Raw genomic sequence first — 12028 nt, forward strand, 5'->3', positions numbered from 1 at the left:
TGGAGGAACATTCCTTCTTGCCCAAATATGGACTCAGTTTACCTGAGCATGTGTGGCAGACTCACCAGCTAGAGCCAGGAAGAAATTTCTGTAGTGAACATCAGTCTCACCCATCAACATCCTATTCACAGACCATGGCCATATTTACTGCTATAGTCAAAGATCAATTAACTTGCAGAATTACGCTATCCATCATACTCCCTCCATCAACTTATTGAGTAGTCTTGAAGCTAGATATGTTCGTTTGCCTCCCATCTCCGCTTCTGGAGGCTGTTCCAGAACTTGCACTCCTCTCATGGTTAGAAACTTCGTCTAATTTCAAGTCTACCTCTCCTAATGGTCCAGTTTATATCATTTGTCTCCGTGTGTCCCCACATTGTCGTACTCCAAACTTAAATAATTCCTCCCTCCTACTATTTATCTCTGATATATTTATACGAGCAATCAATCCCCCTCAGTTCTTCTTGTTAGCTAAACAAGCCCAAGCTCTTTTGAGTTCCTTTCATAAGAGCAGGTTCTTCATTCTCAGATATCTAGTAGCCCTTCTCTATACCTGTTCAGTTCTGATTCTCCCTCTTAACAACCATGGGACAAGGAACTGCACAAAGTAATTCCGATGAGGTCTCACGCAATGCCATTGTGTAACGGCTACTAACACCATCCTTAATTTAACGGGAAATACCTTCCTTGATGCATCTGCCAGACCTGCATATAGCTCTTTTTAACGCCACCACAATTGTGTGCTCATTGGACAAGACCTGGTGATCCTTTGCAGCCAGCAAAATCTCTGCCTTTTCAGTACTCCTTAGTAGATCGTGCTCTGTAGTGAGATTACACTGTCTGGCATCGTCATACAGGTACAACGCACAGATCAGTTTCAATGAGTCACAACCTGCTGATACCTGGTTCTATGCACAGTCTTATCAGCACAGCCTTACTGTAGGGCCTTCGTATATTGGTAGGTGATATTGTTAACCCCTTTCTGTATCACCCCTCACAGGGCTCTTCCCAGGAGTTCGGCATTTTGTACTTTTTTTTTTTTTTTCTTTTTTTTTTCTTTTTACAGAGAGCAACACCAGTTCCAGATTCCCTCCATCAAATTGATTGGCAGGGGTTGTGATCATACACTCCTACCCTCTGCTAGCGTGTGGCTTGTTAAGCGGTTTTGCTGCACCACTCGGCTTACTCATCAGCACGTGTCAAAACAGGCCACTTAAAATCTATAAACATTCAGGGGGAGAACCATACCCCTTTTTACAGGATTGACCCTTCCGGGTCTGTCGCGGAGTGTATTTAAAATCAACCTGACAGGTTAAATAAACGTACAGCAGATAACATTTATTACTCTAACACCTTAATAACAAAGTTAATCAGTTTGGCGGTTACCAAGTCCTCCATTAACAAATGATAGCAGCAGAGATAAAAGAGGAGAGAGAGAGAGGAAGGGGGTGGAGGGAAGGTTTCACAATCTCCAGTCTTCCCAGATCCAGAAGTCTCGATGTCCAGGTACAGCTGGGCTCTGGTTCCTTTGGTCGATCTCAGGTGGCTTGACTCAATCCCTTCACCAGGTAAATCTCTCTCCTAGTCTTCTGTTCATCTTCCCGAGATTGTGCAAACTCCCCCACTGGGCAGAGTGAGTGCGGTGTGCTGCTGCTATGACGGGCAGGGCGAGTGAGTACGTGGAGTTCAAGGGGTTAGTCTACCTGTGAAGTGGTGGGAGAGACACAGCCGCCCGAGCTCTCCCTGAGTGGCGATCTACAAACGGATAGTGACTGGACAGCCCACGGACATCCAATGACAGCGCCACCCATGTGTGCTCCCCTTGCACGCTGCTCTTTGCACCCGGTCCACTTCTTGGGCTGCAGATGGCACCAAAGGGGTGGGGTTTCTCTCCCTGTTACTAGGCAGAATCGAGATCATAGGACAACCAAAGGTTACACAGAGCAAGTCATGGGAAGCAAGGAGATGAATGTAGCAACAGAGGGGGTTAAGGAGGTATTATTCCTACAGGACTTTGAATCTTCCCTAAGCCTTTGCACACATTCAGTCACTGGTTCCCCCTCTGTTTCCCCCTCCCCAGAGACTCTGACCTTTCTCCCATCTAGGAGGTCAAATGGGGTGAACCCTGTGGGCAAACAACAGATAGGATAACATTACATCCCAGTCACTGGCCCTGCAGCTTACCTAGATTTTGGGGTCAGTTGAGCCTCTCAGCTAAACCGTTTGTTTCTGAGTGATGGGGACAAACCCGAACACCTTCCATAAATCACTAAATAGCTGGGACATGAAATTTGGCCCAGAATCTGATAGGATCTGGTTTGGAAAGCTTGTGCCTTGGCAACTGTCTCAGCTTGCACATTAGACAGGGACTGCTTCTGGGTACCTGGGCGCAAAATCCACCACCACTAATATAGATCTTCTTCCTCTGTGCGTTGGGCTGGCTAATGGCCTTATGATATCCATGGCAACCCTGAAAAATCCTTCTTTGATCACTGGTAACGAGTGCCTAGGAGCCTTGCAGTGTCCTGCTGCCTTTTCCCGCTGTGACACGAGTCACGCATTGTGTAGTGTTTTGTTACCTCCTGTGGCCGCTAGGCCAATGGATGTTTTACTTTAACCTTTCCTGTGTCCCAAGTGATCAGCAAAAGAGCAATCCTGGGCTAATAGCACTAACTCCACCCCATGCTTATGGCCCAATGAATTGGCTGTAGGGTTCCCCAGGAATCCTGTCTTCCTCCACCCCTGCTTCCACCTATGGCTGTCCCTCCTCTTTGGAGGAACACCCCCCCCACCCCCGTTCTCTCTTTCTGGGGCATTCCTGAGGACTCCCTTGTGCTCTCCGGGGAGGTGTCTGCACTCTGGCACTTGCTGGCACTGACCATGGCTGAGGTCAGAGGGGTGACTCCTCATTCCCCTGCCTGGAGGATACATTGCTGCTGCTGAGGGTGCCTGAAACTCCAGCTCCCCAACTGTTCCAGTGCTGGGAACTTACACCCAGCTCTGCTGGTGCCCCTCAATCCTGCCCTGCTGCACCTCTGCTAGCCGAAACTGGGGGGGATGTCTGTTGAGCAAAACAGTCTTGTGATGCAGCTGGATGTTCACTGCTCCTCAAGCTGAGATGTGCTCCCCGCCGCAGCCATATCACTCTTTGAAACAGGGCAGGATTTGAATGTAAGCGGGAAAGGCCAGTGTCCTTTAACTTCTGCCTGCAGCACAGGTCATTTCAAACACAAGCATTGCTAAAGCGACTCAGTAGCTTTATACCCCAGTTCTGGTTGACTCTCCTTTTTGGTAACAGCCTAATGGTTATAGCTCAGCATCCAGTACTGCTAAGGTTTTCATCCAGGGTATTAAACATTATCTAAGAGCTATTATGCTATTATCATAGGGCTCAAAGGAGGTCAGTATCATTATCCTCATTTTAGAGGTGGGGAAACTGGGGCACAGAGTGGAGCAGTGACGTGGCCAAAGTCACGCAGGAAGTCTGAATGAGCAGGGAATTCAACCCAGGACTCAGGAATCCTGGTGTGCAGGGCCCCCTTCTTCTCTGCAACTTTTAGGCCATGTGGAGAGAAGAACCATGTGCCCCACCAAGAATGGGGAGGAAAGAGTTAATGGTTTGTTTGGGGTTTTTTATTTATTTGGTTTAACTCTCTCACTGGAATCCCATTATCACTGGCAAGATGGTGAGAAGTTCTTGCTGGGAAGTGGTGCTGGGAGGTGTGAGGGCCTGATTTGTGGGGGTGAAGAGATGAGGTGTTGGGAAGAGAAACAAGACAGTTTCACAGAGCAGTGGACCACGCCCCCCCCCCCACTCTCTCTCTCTCACACACACACACACACACACACAACACACACAGTTAGTAGGGGAGCAAAGTGATGGAACCTGGGAGATAGTGACCATGAGATGGTCGAGTTCAGGATCCTGACACAAGGGAAAAGGAGAACAGCAGACTACGGACCCTGGACTTCAGAAAAAGCAGACTTGGACTCCCTCAGGAACTGAGGGCGGGATTCCCGGGAGAATAACATGAGGGGAAAGGAGTCCAGAAGAGTTGGCTGTATTTTAAAGAATCCTTATTGAGGTTGCAAGAAAAAAACATCCCATGTGTGGAAAGAATAATAAATACGGCAGGCGACCAGCTTGGCTTAACAGTGAAATCCTTGCTGATCTTAACGCAAAAAGAAGCTTACAAGAAGTAGAAGGTTGGACAAATGACCGGGAGGAGTATAAGAGTATTGCTCAGGCTGCAGGAGTGAAATCAGGAAGCCAAATCACACTTGGAGTTGCAGCTAGCAAGAGATGTTAAAGAGTAACAGAAGGGTTTCTTCAGGTCTGTTAGCAACAAGAAGAAAGTCAAGGAAAGTGTGGGCCCCTCACTGAAGGAGGAGGAAACCAGTGACAGAGGATGTGGAAAAAGCTCATATACTCAATGTATATTTTGCTCTGTCTTCACAAACAGGTCAGCTCCCAGACTGCTGCACTGGGCAGCACAGTTATGGAGGAGGTGACCACCCCTCTGTGGAAAGGAAGTGATTTGGACTATTTAGAAAAGCTGGAACTACAGGCCAGTCAGCCTCACCTCAGTCCCTGGAAAAATCATGGAGCAGGTCCTCAGGAATCAATTCTGAAGCTTAGAGGAGACGAAAGTGACAGGAACAGTCAGCATGGATTCACCAAGGCAAGTTGTCCTGCCTGACTAACCTAATTGCCTTCTATGAGGAGATAACTGGCTTTGTGGATGAGGGGAAAGCAGTGGATGTTATTCCTTGACTTTAGCAAAGCTTTTGATACAGTCTCCCACAGTATTCTTGCTGGCAAGTTAAAGAAGTATGGGCTGGATGAATGGAGATAAGGTGGACAGAACGCTGCCTAATTGTCAGGTTCAATGGTAGTGATCAACGGCTCCATGTCTAGTTTGGCAGCCGGTTTCAAGCAGAGTGCCCCAGGTCAGTCGGGGCTGGTTTGTTCAATATCTTCATTAATGATCTGGAAGAACGGCGTGGACTGCACCCTCAGGAAGTTTGCAGATGACACTAAGTAGGAGGAGTGGTAGATAAGCTTGGAGGGTAGGGATAGGATACAGAGGACCTGACAATATTAGAGGACTGCGGCAAAAGAAACTGATGAGTTCAACAAGGACAAGTGCAGAGTCCTGCACTTAGGACAGAAGAATCCCATTCACTGTTACAGACTAGGGACGAAGGCTAGGAGCAGGTTCTGCAGAAAAGGACCTAGGGGTTACAGTGGCGAGAAGCTGGATATGAGTCAACAGTGTGTCCTGTTGCCAGGAAGGCTAATGGCATTTTGGGCTGTATAAGTAGGGGCATTGCCAGCAGATCGAGGGATGTGATCATTCCCCTCTTTCGACATTGGTGAGGCCTCATCTGGAGTACTGTGTCCAGTTTTGGGCCCCCACACTACAGAAGGATTGTGGAAAAATGGAAAGAGTCCAGTGGAGGGCAACAAAAATGATTAGGGGGCTGGAGCACATGACTTATGAGGAGAGGCTGAGGGAACTGGGATTGTTTAGTCTGCAGAAGAGAAGAATGAGGGGATTGATAGCTGCTTTCAACTACCTGAAGGTGGTTCCAAGAGGATGGATCTAGACTGTCTCAGTGGTACCTGATGACAGAACAAGGAGTAATGGTCTCAAGTTGCAGTGGGGGAGGTTAGGTTGGATATTACCTAACTTAGGATATCACCTAAAAAGTGAACTTTTCACTCAGAGAGTGGTGAAGCACTGGAATGGGTTCCCTAGGAGGTGATGGAATTCCTTCCTTAGAGGTTTTTTAAGGTTCGGCCTTGACAAAGCCCTGGCTGGGATGATTTAGTTGGGAATTGGTCCTGCTTTGAGCAGGGGATTGGACTAGATACCTCCTGAGGTCCCTTCCAACCCTGATATTCTATGACTCCTCTCCTAGCGTGCGCCAGCCCAGAAAAGGGAGAGTGTGACAGTGCAGGGTGTGGGCAGGAGTTACACAAGCTTTGCTGGTGTCCCTCAGTCCTGAGCGCCAGACCAGCTCCTGTTAGTCCAGTCCTGGGCTTCCCACGCAGCCAGCTCTGCCATGCCTCTCAGTCCCAACCCCCAGCCACATGCTGTGCTAGTCTTGGGCGTCCCACATAGCTCTCCCGGTGCACCTCAGGCCTGCCAAGCAGTCCCCTGCTTTTCCAGTCCTGGGCTCCCCACATGCTGAGCTCTGCTGATGCCCCATTGTTTCAGCCTCCCCTACCCTCCCCACCGCCTGCTATTCCACTTCAGCTCCCCTACTGTTCCAGTGCTGGAGGGGTGCAGGCTCTGGGAGGGAGTTAGAGTGCTGGGTGTGGGCTCTGGGCTGGAACAGGGGGTTGGGGTGCAGGAGGGGGTGTGGGGCATTGGACTGGGGATGAGGAGTTTGAGGTGCACCAGGCAGGTTGCCCCGGGGCAGGGAGCTACAGAGGACTCCCCTCCCCCCCCAGCACTCTCCCCGCCAGCAGCAGCGAGCTCCTTGGGAGATGGGGCCCCAGACCCCTGCACAACATTCATCCAAGCCCCCCCCCCCCAAGCTGCTGCCCCCCCCCCCCCCCCAAGCTGCTGCTCAGGAGGTCCAGCCAGGATAATTCCCCTCCACACACCCCGGAGTTGCCTGCTGGGGGCAGGGGTGGCTGCCATCCACCTTCTTCCTCTGCAGGTGCCAGCCGCCGCCTCAACCTGCCCCCAGCTCCGCCCCCTTGTAGCTGGCAGCGCCGCAGCTGGCGAGGGAGCACAGTGTGGAGCTGCAGAGGGCAGTTGCCCACTGCCCAGGACAGGCAGGGATGCTCAGGGAGGTGCATGGGGCAGTAGGTGGGGACACTCCAGGGGAGGTGCGCAAGGGCAGCAGGCGAGGCTGGGGGAACGACCTGGCCCTGAACATTGGTGGAGCTGGGCCCCTGGGCCCTGAATTTGCTGGAGCCCGGTCACCATGGACCCATACACTTCACCGCCCCTGGCTGGAACCTCTGCATGGCTCTGCACACGCCCCTCCAGCCTGTCCTGCAGCCCCCACCACCCTCGCTATCCCAGAATGAGGCTTGGAAGGACAAGTTATTTATGGGTAAAGTTGGAAAAAAAAAAATCATTTCCCCATCCCCCCTCCCCCCCAACAAAAAAATAGCTCCAGCACCAATAATCAACATTTGCAGCTAGGCAAAGTAAGTAAATGCTGCCTGCGAATTTGAGAGTTTTATTTATGGCTGGTTTTTTAATGGTTCTAAAACTTTCACCTTTCAAATCTCAGTGTCTGCTCTCATTAATGCTGATAGTCTGACTCCCCCCCAATTTCTTGCAACCGCTCACATTTAAATTGATTAAAAATTAAAAAAGCTTAAAAACATATCTGTCAAAATTATAAAAAAAAAATCACATTCTGCCAAGCCTACCCCTCACTGTGGAGTTGCCTGTTGAGCAAAAACTTCTTTTTTGCAGCTGGATGTTCATTGCTCCCCAAGCTGAGATGCAGCCCACCTCCAAGTGATGACAGTCATTGAAATAGAATTGTAGGACTGGAAGGGACCTCGAGAGGTCATCTAGACCGGTCCCCTGCACTCATGGCAGGACTAAGTATTATCTAAACCATCCCTGACAGGTGTTTGTCTAACCTGCTCTTAAAAATCCCCAATGATGGAGACTCCACAGCCTCCCTAGGCAATTGATTCCAGTGCTTAACCACCCTGACTGTTAGGAGTTTTTCCTAATGTCCAGTCTAAACCGCCCTTATTGCAGTTTAAGCCCATTGCTTCTTGTCCTGTTAGAGGTTAACAAGAACAATTTTTCACCCTCCTCGTAACCACCTTTTATGTGCATGAAAAGTGTTATCATGTCCCTGCTTCAGTCTTCTCTTCTCCAGACTAAACAAACCCATTTTTTTCAGTCTTCCCTCATAGGTCATGCTTCTAGACCTTTCATCATTTTTGTTGCTCTTCTCTGGACTTTCTCCAATTTGTCCACATCTTTCCTGAAATGTGGCACCCAGAATTAGACATAATACTCCAGTTGAGGATTTATCAGCGCAAAGTACAGCAGAAGAATTACTTCTGATGTCTTCCTTACAACACTCCTGCTAATACATCCCAGAATGATGTTTGCTTTTGTAGCAACAGCATTACACCGTTGAATCATATTTAGCTTGTGATCCACTATGACTCCAAGACAGAGGTAAAAGTAAGACGGTATGGTCCGGTACGGCGTACCAGCAAGAGCCAGTACACCGTGCCGGACAGCATTGACTTCCACGGCGGAGATTGAAAGGGCTCTGACGGCCAGGCTGGGGCCAGGATTTAAAGGGCTCAGAGCTCCTGGCGGCTGCGGGCAGCCCAGAGTCCTTGAAATCCCGGCCATGGCTCTGGTGGCCGGGCTGGGGCCAGGATTTAAAGGGCTCCGGGCTTCCCTCAGCAGCAGGAGCTCTGGGCCCTTTAAATCCCTGCCCCAGCCCTGCAAAGCTTGGGGTTCCCCCTGGCAGCCAGAGTCCCGGGCCCTTTAATTTGCCCCTGAGCCCCAGGGGGGTCCCAGACACCTCTGCAGCTGGGAGCCCCTGGTTGATTTAAAGGCTCAGTCTCCCAGCCACAGCAGGTTCCCCAGGGCCTTTAAATCTTGAGAGGCCACACCTCTTCTGGATGAGGCCAAGGCCCTTCAGGACTCCGGCAGTACCGGTAAATCCTGTAAGTTACTTTCACCCCTGCCCCCAGATCCCTTTCCCCAGTACTCCTTCCTAGGCAGTCAGTTCCCATTCTGTATGTGTGCAACTGATTGTGTCTTCCTAAGTGGAGTACTTTGCATTTGTCCTTATTGAATTTCATCCTATTTACTTCAGATCATTTCTCCAATTTGTGCAGCTCATTTTGAATTTTAATTTTATCCTCCAAAGCACATACCACCCCTCCCAGCTTGGTATCGTCTGCAGACTTTTTAAGTGCACTGCCTGTGTCCTTTCTCTCTATTATCTAAAGCATTGATGAAGATATTGAACAGAACCACAACCAATCCCTGCGGGACCCCACTCGTCATGCCCTTCTAGCTTGACTGTGAACCACTGACGATTATGTTCTGGGAGCAGTTTTCCAACCAGTTTTGCACTCACCTTTTAGTAGTTCCATCGAGGTTGTATTTCCCTAGTTTGTTTCTGCGAAGGTTGTGATGGGTTTCCCCCGTTTCCGGGGCGCCACCTGATGTACTGGGATCCCACTGAGCCCGCCCATTCAACCAGCCTTGGCTGCCTCACACTGTCCTGCTGTGCCAGGCCCTCAAGCCTCCTCCAGCACACACGCGCATGCGCACACACACACATGCACACATAGGTAGGGACACACCCAGCTGCAGAAAGACAGAGAGACTGAGATCAGCTCTGTGTGGGAAGATTTAGCTGAGGGATTGCCCAGCACTCCAGAGCACCTCCCTTTGGGGTGCAAACCCAAGATCATATTGTCTTGTGTTGCACCGAGATCTACACAGCTCATGAAATGCACCCCTCCCTCAGTGTGGTTTTTGCCCCTCCCCCCTTTATGAATTACACAAACTGGTTATAGAATAAACAAAACCCAAGTTTGTTATCTACAGAAGGTCGATTTTAAGTGATTAGAAGGGATAGTAAATAGATCAAAGCAGAGTACTGAGCAAATACAATAAACACACAAACTAAAACACTGAAGAAATTGACTACAAGTAGTAATTTCTCACCTTACATGTTGTTTTAGGCAGGTTGAAGAATTTCTTGAGGACAAACTGCTCTTGCCTGCAGCTTAAAACTGCAGATATTTCTTTCACAGACCAGACCCCTTCTAGCCTGGGTCCAGTTCTTCCCCAGTTCAGTTGTAGGTGTTTCCAGCAGTCATCTTGGGTGGGAATTCACTGAAGAACCAGCCTTGATTAACTCACTCCCCAGCCTTAAATAGGATTTACATATGGCGGGAATCCTTTGTTTCCAAGTTTGATTCCAACTCTCTCCTAGTGGAAAAATACCAGCAGTCCAAGATAGTGTCCAGTACCAGGTCACATGATCACATAACCCTGCAGTGTCAAAGCAGCATCCCAGGAAGCTTCTCAGGAATGGGGAGATTACAAAGACCTATTGTCCTTCCTAATGGTCTATTGACTAACTAGCCAGACTGATTGCATTTTGTCTGGTGGGTATTCCCCAGGTGCAAACACTTTTGCAATTGATACAGCGTTAATATTCTTAATTTCAGATACAGAAATGACACATGCATATAAATAGGATAATCACATTCAGTACATCATAATCTTTCCAATGAGATCTCACATGACCCATCTTGCATAAAATACATCTTACCTATGCCATATTCGTATCATAAGCATATCTCTTTGAAGAATATGGGGCATAATGTCACAAAGGTCATGCAAGACAGTATCAAAAGCCTTACTAGAGTCAAGATATACCACATCTATCGCTTCCCCCCCTCCACAAGGCGAGTTACTCTGTCAAAGAAAGCTATTGAGATGGTTTGACACAATTTGTTCTTGACAAGTCCATATTAACTGGTACTTATCACCTTATTAAGTGTTTGCAAATTGATTGCTTGATTATTTGCTCCACTATTTTTCCGCAGGATTTGAACCCAGGCATCCCAGCAGGAAAGGGCCAGTATCCTTAACCTGCTGCATCACAGACCTTTTCAAACACAGTTACTACTAAAGTGACTTGGTAGCTTTAGTCTTCAATTCCAGGCCCCTCTTTTTTTGTTGACAGCCTACTGATTCCTTATAGCTCAGGTCCCAGCCCCACACCCCTTACATGTAGTGCTAAAATTCCCTTCCAGAGTGTTAATAATGCCTAGCTCTCATCTAGAGCATCTAACCTTAGATCTCAAAGCGCTTTACAAAGGAGATCAGTATTGTTAGCCCTGTTTTACAGATGGGGAAACTGAGGCATAGACAAGTGAAATCACTTGTCTGAGGATTCCTGAGTTCTGGGTCTCAGCACATGGAGCTAGGCACAGGATGGGGATTCCCTCCATGGGGACATGAGTGCAGTCACCTGGCTCTGGCTACAGCCTCCCTGCTTTGGGGCACAGGCCAGAGTGATCGGTAATGGAGGGTAGGGGCCCAGCCCCATTGCCCCAGAGCCAGCCAGCCAGGAGGCTTCGCAGAGAGCGGCACGATGCAGAGAAGGCATCCTAGCAACCAGCGCAGGCTCCTAGGCAACACTGTGGCCATGGAGAGTGCTCAGGGAGTGGAGATGGGGTGAGCCAATGCGACAGGCTCCATCTTCCAAGCGTTCTTCTGCAGAGGGGCAGGCGGGACCGGTGGGTCAGTTCCTCCCCCTTCTTGTGGGGCAGGAGAGCTCCACAGCGGTTCTCCAGGGAACTAGGGGAGCCTGTGCTACCTCCATGAGGGCAGGCTATCCCTTCCCTGCCTGCAGTGGCCTGGCATTCCTGAGGCCCAAGAAGGGCTAGCTGGGGGCACTGCTGGCTCATGATGAAAGCACCAGGCAGGGCTCTCAGCGGGGCAGTGTGTCTCTCCAGGGGGGCAGACTGGAACTTGTGTCCCTTGGCTCACCTCTTCTGCTGCCTGTGACTTGCCCCAGCCATGGGGCGGTGCCCCCCGCCCCCAGAGCAGGGGAGGAGGCTATGCTGCTAATACTGGAGAGTAGCCATGGGAACAGAAAGTGTTGGCTAAGGGACCCTGGTATGTGTGTGGGGGACAGGTGGAGTAGGGGACAGTGCGAGGGCGGGTGGAGGGGAAAGACAGAGTGAGAGGGAAGACTTGAGGGGTGCAGTAAGAGAGCTCTGAGGGGTGGGCTGTGTTCCCCTTAAAGGGCCATGTTCACTTTTCCTTCCCCTGTTACTCTCAGCCTTCCCCCATGGCTCCCCAGGGGGAATGGTCTCTGCTCTCACCTCGATCTCCAGCCAGTAGATCACCCACTTGGGACGCCCCCAAATGCTGAGCCCCTGCCAAGCTGTTCTGGGGCTTCTCCGACTCCATAGGCACTTTCAAGAGCTCCTTCGGATTTCCCCACTTCTCCCCATCCCACTCCTGCAGGAGTGAGATGCAGA

General features: G+C 49.9%; 1 protein-coding gene across 1 annotated transcript in view; it reads left to right on the plus strand.

Moving 5' to 3' along the window:
* RASAL1 (RAS protein activator like 1) overlaps nucleotides 1-12028 on the plus strand; it is a 107162-nt gene that overhangs the window by 35792 nt on the left and 59342 nt on the right.

The sequence above is a fragment of the Chelonoidis abingdonii genome, chromosome 22, assembly GCF_003597395.2.
Source record: "Chelonoidis abingdonii isolate Lonesome George chromosome 22, CheloAbing_2.0, whole genome shotgun sequence".
NCBI lineage: Eukaryota > Metazoa > Chordata > Testudines > Testudinidae > Chelonoidis > Chelonoidis abingdonii.